Raw genomic sequence first — 12,032 nt, 5'->3', positions numbered from 1 at the left:
GGCCTTTGTTTGATAGATGGCGGTATTTAAGAGAGCGAAATTTGAAAATTTATTTTAGAAGAAGGAGTAATCGTTACGTGCTAGACGATTTATAAGTTGTTGTGTTGACTCAGTTTTTTATGTGTCCCATTTCTTTAAATCAAATAGCACACATTTCAACATACAACCCGAGGAGTGCCTGTCGGACACTGTCGGTTAAGTCGAGGCTATTTAGTTTAAATTGTTTATAGTGAAGAAGAAAATAACTATGACTGAACCATTGTTTAGTTGACTTTTCATTGCTGTTTGAAAATCCTATTTTTACTACTGATGCAGTATATAATGTTATTTCTACCAGATAGCCTCAATATAAACAAAATACACAAAGATTTCATCAGACTGATCATTTCTGATCAATCGTCGTCAGATAAATCAGATGAAACATTTACATCTACCTACATGTTACTTCAATTTAGCCGCTTATTGGCACACTTTATCTGTCGGTTTCATCACTCTTATGAATACATAATTGGAAAATATTTTCTCAAAAATGCTTTAAATTGTAATCTTCATCTTCTATTATTCTGCTCTACGACTCTTTCGGAAAATCCTACTACTCATACCTGCTAAGGACGGCATTAACGCAAACGGAAAAAATCAAAATTTGTAAACATTCCTCAGTGCATAGTGTCGTCCATATTATGTTTTTGATAATGACATCAATAAATGACAAGCTCTGACTAATATGGTCTTATAAATCAAAAATCATGTTGAAAAAAATTGAAGTAGAAGAATATCTTGAGAATATTGAAGTCAAATGAAGTAATAGATCCAATAATGAAACTGTTATGCTTTTAGTGTCTGCAAAAGTCTAAAACAGTCGTCAGCAGACTAGTTCATTAGCAATTCAGTCTTTAGCGTTTGAATTAGCTTCGGCGATATAAGAGCATTTGTAAAACATTATTTCCAAAAACACTATTTTGAGCCCTGAGCTCTATGGTTCCGACAAGGTGCTAGTTTTGCCATAACTAATATAGAATAAATTGGGAGTCTACTGTAATCATTATCGTAGTAGTTTCTTTCGTAAAAACAAGAGGCATGTTTTCTGTGGCATGTGTTGAATTCACACAAAAAACATGCAATAGACCGTGCGAAGTACAAATAACTTATTTTTAATTGATTCTGAAGAACAAAAATGTAAACAGAATATCTGAAAAATGTCTGATTGATTTTATATCTTACTTTAAAATCTGTGATTTGAATGAGACCAAAAGGATATCCAGATCCATTCTAATTCATTCTAATTGGATTCTTACGAAGATTCTAATAAGTGGGATGGCATCGGGATTGCAACAATATTTTTCAATAATTTCTGTAAAAAAATTAAATGTTTTTTTCACGGGTTCTCATGTTAAATCTTCTTTTTATTTAAATATGAAATCGTGGTGGTAGATTTCCTGATGACGCCGTTCAGATTAAAATCTATTCCATGTTGTTAGACCATTTATAAGACTAGAAATTAGGGGTGTGCGATGGTTCGGGGATCAGGATGGAAGGGGTCCACAAAAAATTCTTACCATCCCTAGATGTCAAAAAGTGATTTTAAATTTTTTTAAAAATTCAATAACAACTTGCGCAAATTCACTGAAGCTGAATTTGCGACTACTGGTAAAATCTCATGTTTCGACCTCTACCAACAATTAAATTGGAAACATTTGGCCGAAGCATTATGTTTGGCGTGTCGTCAAAGTTCTCCAACTATGAAAAATTGAGTAAATTTTAAACTTGAAAATTCTGTAATCGACTTAGAAAATTATTCGATTATTGCTCAAATGGGCTTAAATTGTTGGGAATGTTGCCGGCTATCCAAAAAAGAAGAGTTTTTGAAAATCGTCTGTGAAATGCGTGTGGTGTGACTGTTTGTTTGGCCCAAAATTGAGGCAAAAATGCTCAACGGAGAAAATCGATTTTATTGAAAACGTGTGAAAAGCATTGTTTTTGCCTCAAATAATTTAATTTAAAGTTTGTGGGCACTTTAGAGTCGAAAAAATTAAAATCCGTAATTTTTTAAACGTTTTCAAAAAAATCGATTTTTTTCGTTGAGGAATTTTGCCTCAATTTTGGGCCAAACAAACAGTCACACCACACGCATTTCACAGACAATTTTCAAAAACTCTTCTTTTTTGGATACCCGGCAACATTCCCAACAATTTAAGCTCCTTTGAGCAATAATCGAATAATTTTCTAAGTCGATTATAGAATTTTCAAGTTTAAAATTTACCCAATTTTTCACAGTTGGCGAACTTTGAAGACACACCAAACATAACGCTTCTGCCAAATTTTTTCAATTTAAAAATTTTCTGTTTTTTTGGACTCTAATTAGTAGAAAAACACTAATTAGGGCAAAAAATATCTCGCAGCATATTGTTGGTAGAGGTCGAAATATGAGATTTTACCAGTAGTCGCAAATTCAGCTTCAGTGAATTTGCGCAAGTTGTTATTGAATTTAAAAAAAATTTTAAAATCACTTTTTGACATCTAGGGATGGTAAGAATTTTTTGTGGACCCCTTCCATCCGTATCCCCGAACCATCGCACACCCCTACTAGAAATATTTGTTAGAGTACTTACTTTTGAGCGCTAGGATGGACCAATCGAGTTAACTGGCATCGTAGAGAAATCAGAATGTTGTCACACAAACGATCAAGTTTAAAAATACGATTTTTCATACCTAGGACTCCGTCCAATATGAAAAATACTATTCGTACCACGGACTAAAAGTCTTTTTTAGCGTATTCGATTCCAGACTTCTCACACGCTAAAAAAGACTTTTAGTCCTAGGTACAAAATGTACTATTAATTGAAAAGTCTGTCGAGCCTGACAAGTGTAAAAATCTAATACTATCTCGCACGACAAACCTTTCAATGTAGTTTGTCGGCTAATAGCGCTCAAAAACAAACGTGATATTCAAACGTTTCTAGTCTTACATAGTGTATAGCTTTCAATCGGGGGCGCTCAAAAGTTAATAAGCTTTTACCTCACAGTATAGGTGAAGCTATAACTTTATTCATCCAAAACGTTTCCAATATTTGATACCAAATCTATGAGTTCTTTAGTTTTAACTATAGCACGTTTTGCTAGGTCACGAGATCCTTAATCAAAACTCATCGCTCGTTGGTTGTCGATAACAGATGTCTGCCTGGCCGTATCTAAAGGGCTAACACAACGAAGGTAGATATAAAGCATGTTAGGCACCTCGCTTTTTTATTTGTAAACCTAAGAATATGTACAACGTACATGTATAGTATGTGATGCGCGTTACAATATATGTATATGTACGGAGTTAGTTACTTACATTCAATCGGAAGATATAATGTAATTCAATACGATTTTTTCTTTCATTAATTGAAGCCAACAAAAAAAGTATCAAGGTTAATCGTGGTTTTATTTTTAGAAATTACTAAACGCATGGTCTCCGCATCAGATATTGGTTATCTGCTCATAACGAAGAAATGAAGCATTTAAAAAAAAAGAAATAAAATAAAAATCTACTTAGTCTTTACTGTAAGCCATCACGCACGTCGAGATTAATAAATGATCTTTTTCATTTCTATAAATTTATAAGAAGATGCTGCGTGTAGGGGATATTGTGGAATTAAGGTATGAAGATGAAATGACGATAATTTTTTTCATACAAATGAAATGAAGCGGACTGTTGTCATCTGTTATCAGCAACGACAAAAATAAGCCATGAGATGGTTTGTCTGATCAGGTCTTATATTTGAAAAATGTATGTTTAATCAAATGAAGTAAAAGATTGAATGATTCTGTAGAGGAAAAAAAACTTTACACCAAAAGGAGTAATAGGCTTCTATCAATAATTGTCCAAGAAAGGTTAAACGAACGAATTAGACTTTCACAGACTTTCACAGAGATTCTGTTCTTTTTATGAAGTCAGATAAATGAGATTTTTCACCTTATACGAAGTAGGAGGAAAGCCACATTTTGAAAAGCAATGGTGCTGAACATGTAATTTTGATTTGATTTATTACATTTTGATGAAGATCAAAAATAAACTGAAAACTCTGAAAATATGGGTCTAATGGGCAGACATTTTACTTTGACTAACTTTGTGGCATATAACACAAAATATATGGGGTGTGTTATACGTAGAGCGAAAGAGGGTAAGTCCAGCTACAACATCCTATAGTCAGTTCCTCGGATAAGCGCTGTTTAGTCATATGTCCAGAGCACGTGGCGGAACCTAACGATGAAAAAACCTTCATAGAGAAGGTCTGTTAGAGGCCTACATTCATACAACATTTCAGCTTTTAGAGACATGTCTCTTTCGAGCTATCACACAAAAACTGTTTTCACATCCTCTTGACACACGGTGGGGCTGAACCAAATTTAAATAAAAAGGTAGGATATCCCAATTCCCAATTCCCACTCTCAGTTGATGGTGGTTAGCACGAAGAGTGGAATCGTATCACTCAAAACAACGACATTATAGGAACTGTAAACTCTTACTTATCACCTTTGAATTGGCCGGACTATTTCCTGTATCCTTTGCGGTCAGTTGTAATTTAACCTGTCACAGACGGCAAGCATATGACCAGTATTATTATCGGATCTATTACTTCCATTGACCAAAGAATCTTTAATCAGATGATTTCAAATCTTGTACTTCAATTTTGTTAACATACATTTTACCATATAAAGGACCATATTGCCCAGAGCTTGTCATTATGTTTGTCGTCGTTGCCGATAACAGATGAACAGGAACAGCCGTATGTGACAAGTGATGATTTTGACCTGCATTAAAAAAAATTGAGTAATATTGGTCAGCTGCTAGCTGCGCACACACTTTACCGTTTTATTTCGCACAATTGAAGAAGAACTTATTTATTGTTATTCTTTTATCTTATTTCTGTTTATTAAAAAAAAACGACTTAAAAAAACTAAAAAAAATCTTTGCTCCTAAAATCACTTTTTTTTATACCACACAATAGGGATGGTAGCTGGTAATTTTTCCAAACTTATATGGCAAGTATGGTATCAATCGAAAGCTAAGAGCATTGGCTATAATAAAAATATAAATTTGGGATACTTACGTTAGTTTAGCATATCAAAACAACGTCTACATTTAATGAAAAAAAGTTGAGGTTATCATACCTTTTTATTTAAATTTCTTATTTCCTATTTATTGAAAGACGTTTCCAACAAGCTATAGCTTACCCGGATCGCCGAACCATTGTTTTCAAATTGGTTCAAGTTTTGGCTATATCACTCTTAATCTTCGTCAAACCATGTAAATTTAATGCGTGGAGATTGTGTCTGTCTACAAGTAAGGGGAGGGCCTTTTTGCTCCTTCTCAACTCGCATTTCATTGCTTTAAATTGTTGATGTAATATGGCTGAATGTTATCTGCTATCTTTTAGATAAAACACTTTAAAAATGCCACTCAAGAAATTCTAGTTTATGGTTTTCAGCCTTACTTGTTTTGGTTCGATAATTCTATATGTAGCTGGTAGAATTAATGAACAATATGCTGAACATGCTGGAACACTGTATTGACCGTTGAATTTAAAAAAAAAAACCGTATAACAAACACTTCCATGTAACATATATTATATGAGCCCACAAGTCGAATAGAATATAAGTACGAATCTTGAATACTCTATTATGTGTACAACGAGAACGTATCGCTATTTTACATGGTTCTGTGATTTTCGCAATTAATACACCAAATGCAAATTGCTTGCAACACGTTCCAGTCTAACCACTTCCCATATAGGTATAATGCAAATTCATTAGGTTCTTTTTTGTACACTTCGAAAACAGGAATTTTCAATACGTTTGTTGAGGCGTCATAAACAATTTTGAATGCTAGCAAAAAATTATCGTCTACCAGCAGTGCCAATGAATCCATAAACATTACACTTCTATTACTTATATCCCTATGATGTATATTGCACACATTTTCCCAAGTTTATGCAACAAAGGTAGACGTGACGGTAATTTTATTAGGTGGTTTTTTTTAGTACAATGCCAACGGAACGTGTACCTTGAAGTGCGTATATTTTTGGGGTATCCATCTGGAAGGTAGTTACTGAACACAACATGTCTCAAACTTATCACTAAAATCAATTAAACCACTTAGCTTAGTTAGTTTTTGCAGAGGTTATTTCTATTTGTAAACACTAACCATAGCAACTGTCTTCCTTTGGATATACCTTAATTTTAAGGAGATCTTAACACAGAATGCGCTATACATAAATGTACACCATATTTTTGCTTTACATTGTTTCCTATACGCATTAAATCCATTTCGCGTAAGTTCATTAATCTCGCTTTAAGTGCAATGCATTTCTCCATTCGAGACTTAATTATCGTTATTTAAATTTCATTTCGCATGTTTGTATAGTGTTAATGTTAAAGTTTAATTGTATTCCAGAGTGTTGTGTTTAAAAGAAAAAACCGAGAGAGCATAGGAAGTTCAAAAACGCTACAGACGAAATGCACACCATTTCAAACAATGCCTCAAATATCATTATATTATCAACTCAAGCCACCAGTGATGGATGTGAGCGAAATTTCATTTATGTGCGAGGATAAAAGGTAATGTGCTTAGGTCGTTACAAGTCTGTTTTTTTTCGTTCTTCTTCTTCTCTGTTAATGAATACGATGCACACAATGTGCATATTTGTCGTTAAAGCATTAGACAAAAAAAAGTAATGTGCGTATAATTGCATTACATAAAACATCACTGTAGCAGAAAATGGTAAAGCTAACTAAATGTTATTGAACTTGATAACTGCCTCATCAAATAATATTAACCTCCATTGAGTGAGAGATTGAATTGCATTCTTGAATATAGATATATACTGAAGCCAAAGCGTTTTGTCAATATGTTTTATTATTTTTCAATTTTTATTGGCAATAATAATTAATTAAAATGTTAGTGTTCATAATTTGTTGAGATTGGCTGTAGCTAATGATGTTGTCTGTTAATAATATGTACGGATATTCGCGTATAATACTATGAGAGTATACATTTTCAGACAATTTTTATGAGATTAATTTCTAGTTCTCCTTCGGTGTTCCATTTATGGTGTATGAAAATAAAAATTTTAAATTCCTGTATTTTATATGGTTGCATTGTTAGTTTGTATATCGATTACACTGGTTAAATACAACAAGTGTGTGGTTTTTTCAGCACAGTTAATATGCTACGAACGTAATAATTATTCTTTTTTTTTGATCTGAAAAGCATGAAATGAGTTCTAGGCGGGCCATTTCTTATAACTTTTTACTTTTATATAGTTGTCTACTTAGTAACAGAAGGTAACGTTTTGTTACTTGTGTCGTATTCCAAGAGAAAAACGTCCGTTTAATAACCCTTCTTCTATTGACTATATTCGAAAATTATGTCTGAAAGAATTTAATGCTAGGAATCCATCAATGTGTCTGTACTGTTTTCTCTATACTAGATACATGCACCTAATACGGCAAATATTATACCGGGGAACATACATTCGAATTGAACAGTAGATACAACTAAGGTTATAAACAAGAGAAGTAATGATCGATCCGATATTTTTTTTTCGTACAGTTCTTTAATCATGACTTAATGTTTTAAACAAGACGACATATAAATGATAATTACATTTCATTGTCGGTTTCGAGCCACAGCTCCCTTTACAATAAAAATTCTTCGTCGATATCGAAGTTTAATGTGAAATTCTTTTCATTATTCCACACAAGACATTAATTTGTGCTAATTTTATGATTAAATACAGTCGTGTCTAATAGCAAAAAAATACAAAAGAAAAGAAAAATAACTGAAATGAATAATAAAGAATTTATGCACCGATTGAACTTGGAGCAGTTTGAATATTCATGAGGTCTCATCTTTGTACATTGAAAAATGTAAAAATAGAAAATAATTCAAGTACACGGCATAACGAAAGATATATGCTCTTACAGGCCGTCATGCTATACTGGCATTTTCACTCAATACGTTTAGCGAAAAGTCTTTGTTTTACTTGTACTGAGTATGTTGATTTACTTTAATCTTCTTCTTTTTTTCAATTCACAGATGGTACACTATCGTCGAATCTATTACTTCATTGGAACCAAGTATTTTCAAAAGATTACAACAAAATCTTTCTCTTCATTTGATTTATACAAAGATTGACTATATAAGACGTTGGTAGCTATAGGAAATTATTTAATATTCTCGTTGTCGATAACAGAAGCAGTTCGTAAAAATTCTTGACTTATTGACTAAAAATTCTTCATAATTTTTAAATTTAATAATTTTTAGAACAGGGCAAATAATAGGCCCTGTTCAGGTTACCTATAACTGTCATTCAATTTTGTCAGGCAACCATGATCCTGATGTGGTTTTACCTGTCAATACTGGCTGGTTTCAGGTGTGAATTGACCTGGTCGGTTCTAAAATAATTGATTCAGGTTCAGGTCAGATTCAACTAGCCTAACTTCTGAGCCTAGCCTGATTCCGAACAGTCAGTTAAGGTATATCTGTTTCTAAAGCCTAACCCTAACTATTTCAGACTATTATTGTGTTTATCCTATGATGAACATCGTCGACCTCTAATCTGTTTTATGCTGCATATCTGTTATCGCCAGTCAGTGATGAGAAAAATAAGCTACCTAATTCTGATATGCTTGCCGCTTGTTATAAGCTCTTACATTGACATGGTTTAAAGAGTTGTTTGATTGACTGATTAGCTGATTGACAGGGACAACCCTTTTCTTATACGGCGTTTCAATGAAATAGCAAATATTTACACTGTGGCATCTCTCCAAGCACAATTGCGTAAAAGTTTGTCTATTAATTTCAAGTTTTATCATTCACAGCATAAAACCATTAACAACATTAATCATTTATCTAATAAAATATTATGTTTCCCTCTCTGTATACACATGAAAAAAAAAAATTGGTTCCACATTATCTCTCCATGTAACTTGTTTGTGTTATTTTAAAGTTTCTTTTATTGAGCTTCGCAAAGCTTATTATTCAAAATCGTACGTATCTCCTAATATTATTTGAAATTCACCATAGCGAAAATCGATGGGTTTTTTTTTCTTATTCATTTTTTTTCGTTCAAATACAAATCTTTCAAATTAATTTTTTGTTCTCCTCCATCCATATTTATACATATATACAAACAACAACAACAACAAAAATTTATGTATATTTTTGAAAAAATTATTAAAAATCATAATGTATTAAACAACTTATAAACGAAACGCATGAACCTCTAGAATTTTTTCTAAAGTCAAGGCTTATAAAAACCAGGGTCAATGGCAACTCTATATATAATATGAAAATATATACACAACATTTTGTAATCGAAATTGAAATTATTCGAAAGAAGACACTCATGATTGTATCATTTCCATTGTATGTACCTAGGCTATGACTATGGCGGAGTTGATGGTGTGGTATGTTACATATATGAATGTTTTACGTTTTTTGTTACGCCATCATGCACAATATAACAAGAGAAATAAAACGAAAATAACATTTCTGAATGTTAAATAAAGTGGAGTATAATGGCCACATAGAGATGATTATCCGATGTTTTTCTTGTGTCTATTTAAGACTATATGCACGTGGTCCAATTGATTAATCATGTTGTGACAATGCGCATAGATAAACAATGTAGTGGAAATGGTTTATGTTGTAAGATTTGTGTTTTAACTTTCTTATTAATTGGTCTATAAATATTGACGGCTATGTCATCTGTTATCGAAAACGAAGATAAAAACAAGCAATGAGCTATGTTCAATCTGTAGTAAGATCTAAGTTAAAACAATTGAAGTGATAGATTTTGCATCAATTTTCTAAATATATAGACTGGAAAAAGCTGTAGTCTCGTCATACTGATAAAATACTTTTCCTTTGCCATTAGCAACAAGGTGCTGCATCGTCTATTATTTATCAAAGTTTTTACTTTTTGGAACTGAATATCCTATCTGACCAAATTTGAAATGGAAATGAAATCCAGTATTTTTACACGTTCACATTCTGCTGAATTGATTTTAAAATTTGAAATTTTAAAGCTCGGAATCGGTCAGGTACAGGTTTGGCCTGAACCTGAAAATGAGAAAACATAAATTATTTCGGGTCAGAGGATTTTTTCAAATTTTTACATTTAATTAGTGTATCCATCATTTTTTGTGGCTGTTTCTTTCCATGTTCAATCTCATCGCCTCTTGACTCTGTTCCATAGACTGTACGAACGGTATAGGTATATTAATGTGACCTGTTTCTAGCAGATCTCAACTGTCTGATACCAGCACAAAATAACGACAATCAAGATTGTTAAAATTGACTATGGTATCACACTCCTTAATTTCTGAACAATTTCTTATTATACTTGTATATAATATGTACCTACTCATGTATCGATCCATGTTTAGTATTTAAAGTCGAACTGAACCTAAAAATAATAAACCACATCCACCCATGTCTTGTCAATATGAAAAACCTTTCACCATTAAATTTTGTGCTTCCCATCTCAATGATTTCAAACAAGAATAATGATGAATTACTTTTTCAAATACAATTGGAATCGCATCTCAAAGTAATGTATCCTCATGTATATGTACAGCATAACTGATTTAATCATATTCTTGGGAGACGTTATATAACCAACATGCAACATTTTATAAGAAATTGTTTATTTGAATTGTAATGTTATAAAACGTAAATTGTAAAATAGACTTTGTGACTAATCAGCCTGAACGATTATGCATTTTACGAAATTATTGGAAATGATTTTGAATGCATATCGGATCAATTGAAAATGAAGTTTGTTGCCTTGTGGTATTTAAACGAAGCGAGGCAGAGTTTTACATCAATGTTTCCATTATTTTTTAATAGGTCCTCTTGCTATGTCTTGACAATAAAAAAAATTTTATGTCGGCACATGCTCGAAAGGTTGAACTTCTTTGACTTTCGATTTCTGTAAATTCTATAAATCATCATTAACGATAGTTTTCGACTCACAATGCAAAATTTATATATGAAAACAAATGAAGTAAAAGATTTTGTATCAAACACTGCAACAAGGAAATTAACAGATTCAACGGCGAGGTCTTATAGCATGTTCAAAACAAATGAAGTAAAAGATTTCTGAAATCAATCTATGTAAATCTTCGATCATATGAAGTAATAGTTTGTATAGTAAAACTGTTGATATGCTTGCCGTCTGTAGAAGAAGAATAAAATTCTTGGAAATCTGTAAAATCTGTACCATTTATTGTGTTAATAAACCATTATAATGATATAAGAATGAAGTGACCGTGTGTTAGTGGGGTTTTACATAACAAATACAAAATTTTAATGAAAATTAAGTGCATGTTAAAACGAATTAAAAAAAAACACAAGAAAGTCACAGATTTTTTGATAATATCGAGATAGACTCACCGTTTCTATAAGGTTAAAACCCAAATATCATATTTAAATTAATTCCTTAAGTTTTCGAAGGGAAAAAAAGTTGATGAGTTCAACGAGAATCAAATTACATAACAAAAAAAAGTCTTAATTCAACTACATACTATTAGTGGGTTCATATCCATTAAAACAAAAAAAAAAATCCAACACACGAATCCGGAATTGAAACACACCATATGATTTGTATAAAATTATTTTTTCATCAATAAAACTGTGATGATCACATTTTTTGATTGATGATTTTAATGAAGATGTGTCGGTAAATTCCTAGCGATGGTCTCAACTAAAGGAACATTATTATTTTAAATTATGTTCACCAAATTGCCTATTATGCGGCCGGTAAGTAGTTACTTCTTGTAATTATTCCAACAAGCACCTCTGTGTGAATAAACGGCTATTATGTTACACGAGAGTTGATTAAGCGTTAGTGTTAAGCGTTTTGTTTAAGAAAAAAAGTCGGTTCCATCATCGCACATCGTGGTGCTGATTATTACTCTTTTTTTTCGTTCATATAAAAACGGCCAATCTAAATCAATGTATTTTTATAGAAATTTAAATTAAT

This window comes from Bradysia coprophila, unplaced genomic scaffold (genome assembly GCF_014529535.1).
Source record: "Bradysia coprophila strain Holo2 unplaced genomic scaffold, BU_Bcop_v1 contig_358, whole genome shotgun sequence".
NCBI lineage: Eukaryota > Metazoa > Arthropoda > Insecta > Diptera > Sciaridae > Bradysia > Bradysia coprophila.
Note: the sequence above shows the minus strand (reverse complement) of the source record.